At 30.8% G+C, this 4,107-nt stretch overlaps 1 pseudogene; it reads right to left on the reverse strand.

Moving 5' to 3' along the window:
- The window catches only part of LOC106464240, a 52,913-nt pseudogene extending 49,234 nt beyond the window's left edge, over positions 1-3,679 (reverse strand).
- Between the last annotated feature and the right edge of the window lie 428 nt (positions 3,680-4,107).

Raw genomic sequence — 4,107 nt, forward strand, 5'->3', positions numbered from 1 at the left:
AGTCAACAAATGTGATGACGCCTTTGATCCATGACCCATCTGGAAAGGGTTAAAAAAACATGATCAAACTGAACACAATATCTTGCATGATACCTAAGCAGCATCTTATACAGTGAAATGATGATCTTCTTCAATTTGTACTCAACCTAATATCTCATATGCCTTATTTAATAGCTAACGTACATTGTCTGGAGGTCTTTAAAGACTTTGAAATAGCTTTGCCCATATTTTTCCTTGTCAATGTCAGCTAGAACTTCCCATGCAAAGCTATCTTAATAACTGATGTTGTAATCACCAATATTATTGTTATTAAGATTTAAAGGCATCTGCCCGACGCTAGCCCATCTCACCAAAAACTACAAAACATCAGTATCTGTAGTGCAATTCAAAATATATATCAACATTATCTGCAAACTTGCCAATTTACTAGTTATTCTCTTATCAATATCAATAATGAAGTTAAGAAACCGCATTAAAACAAGCACAGAACCCTGAAGTACACCAATTATAACATTATTCTACTGAGATTTTATCCCATGTATAACAACTTACTGCCTCCTACCACCAAACCAACTCTTAAATTATTTAATTATTTTTAACTCTTGGACAAATATTTCTGAGAAGTCTCTTGCATGACATCTTATCACGAGCTTTCTGTAAGTCAATGTACATCAAATCCACTACATTACTCATGTCCAAACTTAATGTAACACTTTCAAAGAAAGTTAATTAATTCATAAAACACAGCCCTTCCCTTTCTAAATCAATTTGATTGCCTAAAATAATATGAAACTTGTCTAAATGCTCTTAAAGAATTTCTTTAATCATAGCCTAGTAATTTTCCAATCATTTCTCCTTAAAAAAAAGTCTGATATAGGTTCATTTTCAATCTGCTAGCACTTCACCACTTTTAATGAAGATTGTCAGTTATAAATGTTTAAGATAACATTAAAACATTACTGTTTCATAGTTTGAATAGTTCAGATACACATTAACCTTTCTTCATTTTACATATGTAATATCTTACAACAGCTGATGTATCAAGTAACACAGAGGAGCCATAGATTTCCACTTCTGAGCCCAGAAATTTGAATGCAAACTCTCTCTTCCAACATCGCAGCATAGACGAAGCTCGAAATAACACCCAGCCACTAGATGATCCCACAGGACACACCTTAAGTATCAATCATAAAACCATGTGAGAAGAAGAATAAACACATGAAATAACCATTCATGGCACTAACTAAAAATCTTTGAAAATTGTTTTTTGTTTTTAACAAACTCCTAAATAATCATGACTGACAATATGATAACAAAATAACAGGAAAATATATATCTTTTCAAAATTAATATTAGTAATTACTGATTAACAGACTTAGATTTGCATCTCTTGTTGTTAATTAGGGATATTATACAAGGATCTTCAGTCAGTCTAATCACTACCTTTTATATCAAATTTAAATTAACTTCTTTACTTCTAGTGCACAGTTTTTCTTTAAAACTTGGCTAAAAAAACTTTTTTAAATATTTTAAAATGAAATTCTCCTGATCAACATGCATAAACAGGTAAAAGAAATAAATACTTTAAGAACATTTAGATGACAAAGACTTTCAAATTTCCACAGATATCATTACTCCCCCCCCCCAAAAAAAAAATAAAAACCTGCCATTGAAATAAGGTATATTTCCCAAGATTGACTAATAAATTATATTAATTGCCCATGATGATAGCTTTGGAAATCAAAGTAAGCCTTTACTAATGCACCTCAATAAAACATCTGTACAAACATATCACTGAAGTAATAATGAGAGTAAGTTATACCCAATGGGGAAATGTATCGTGCAGCATTTCAAATGTTATACTTCAGAGGCATTAACAATCAATATATGCTCTTCTAATACTGAAATATTTATAATAAGTATTTATGTATTACTTAAGTTAACTTGTAATTCACATACACATTAAAAAAAGTAAATGTGTCATACCTCTCTCAAGGCTTCAACCAGTCTGTATATTTCTATTGCTTGACTCTGTAAAACAATCACTAGAAATTTTAGCAATCATCACACCACCAATAATCATCATACTTATGTTTAAATGTTAGTATAATTTAAACCAAATTAATAATTTTATTAAGATAAACATTAATTCTGAATTAACCTTTTCCATATTAGTATATATTTGCTATGCAAAATTTTTTTCTTATGCTTCTGCCTACCCATTAATAGTGCCACAGATATAAAACAGTGAATATATTCTTGTATGCTATAACATTACTCTTAGACAAATGAGAGAATACTTTGCATTCATAAAAAAGTCTCAATAAGCAATTTTAGTGCACCCATTATCAATCAACAGTATTATAATACAGATACTTTCAGTCATATGATAAATAAATAAACAAAGAATTATGTTTTTCATTTTCCAGGTGGCGCCCCTCCCCCCATGTGGAGGCCATGCTTTCAGGTTCAGTATAAATTTGTAGGCCTTACTAACTGAACATTTCTAAAAAACTCTTTACCTATACTGTAACTTCTGTAAGACAATACATTTGGAAAGTTACCATGAAAGAAGAAGGGTTAGAGGGTATCTGACTGAGGTATTTGAATTTGTTAAGGGAATTGAAAGTATTTATTCAACATCTTTTTTCATACTTAATGGTGAAAATAATTGGACTAGAGAATACAAATATAAATTTTGGCAGGGTAGGAGTCATTTTCATTTAAGCGTGCTTAATTTTTCTAACACTAACAGGGTGGTTGGCCTTTCGAATGGGTTGCTTTCAGATGTGGCAGGTGCAGTAAATTTAAGAGTTTAGTGAAAGCTTGATGAATATTTGAATGGAAAGGACTGGATTTGAGTGTTTTGTTTTTAAAATTTAGTTTGGTGTATGAGATGACCTATATGTACCTATAGGTCCAATGTTGTCTTTATATTATATATATATATATATATGTGTGTGTGTGTGTGTGTATGTATGTATGTATGGAACGCTATTAGTATTAAACTTTAAAGCTGGTGACCCATTACACTTACATTATTACACACTTAGTAAAAAAACACCAAAACTTAATTAGTTTTACCACTGATCAAATTTTGAGATTATAAATCATGACTGAGTTTAACTGTGTGAAGTATCACTAATAGATATTAACACTATATTATTAATGGGTATGTAATTTTGTATTTTATTTTCTCAAAAGTTGAATTTTTAAGTTAAAGTAAAAGCGCCCTGTATAAAAGTATATAATATATTAAATTATTATACACTACTGTTACTAAACTCACTAAGCCTAACTATTACCTAACATATCAATACATTAATCAGGTAACAGGCTTCGCATAAAAACTTAAAACTTAGTAACATGGCAATGTATTCTAATTAATCAATCGTATACATTTACTTTAGCTTTTTACTCGGATAAACCTACCTCATCAGCGGTAACTGCAGAAGCTTTGGATTTGAAGAGGAGAAGCAAAAGAGAACACAGAGTTAAACCTGTTGCGAAACATATTATTCCCAGAAGTAACAAAGTGAACATAACTGATTTAGAAAGTTCAATCCAAGTTATAGTTCAAAATATAATTTTTCAACGCAATAAAAGCTACAAAATAAAACTAATGATATGAAACCTGATTCTCCGTCAACTCAAAAGTTAAGTATAACATTCGAGTCGCGAGCCGTGCCCAACACTATAAGTCTTATAGAGGGCACTCTTCAACTTTTTTGCATGAAAGTCAACATCGCGAAAATATTTTGGGTTTATTTAGGCCACAGTCTTATTTGCATTTATATTGGAAGGGAGAAATGTTAAGAGCTTCATACATATTACATATTAGCCCATTCCTTAGTGATATATTATATTTGCCAAAAGTTTCATAAAAGACATTACTACAAATATATTTCCATTCCGTCGAGCTATTAAAAAAGCACGAAAAAAACATGTTGAGCCGACCTACTTAATATAACTAATTTATTTGTCTCGTCGTTAGGTTAAAAATGGTCAGTGGGACTGTTGCATAACATTTAGTATTTTATATTTATGGCAAAGCTACTACAGCTATCTGCCGCCATCCCTAATTTTTGACTACTGAGCAGAGCGAAG

This window comes from Limulus polyphemus, unplaced genomic scaffold, assembly GCF_000517525.1.
Source record: "Limulus polyphemus unplaced genomic scaffold, Limulus_polyphemus-2.1.2 Scaffold1596, whole genome shotgun sequence".
NCBI lineage: Eukaryota > Metazoa > Arthropoda > Merostomata > Xiphosura > Limulidae > Limulus > Limulus polyphemus.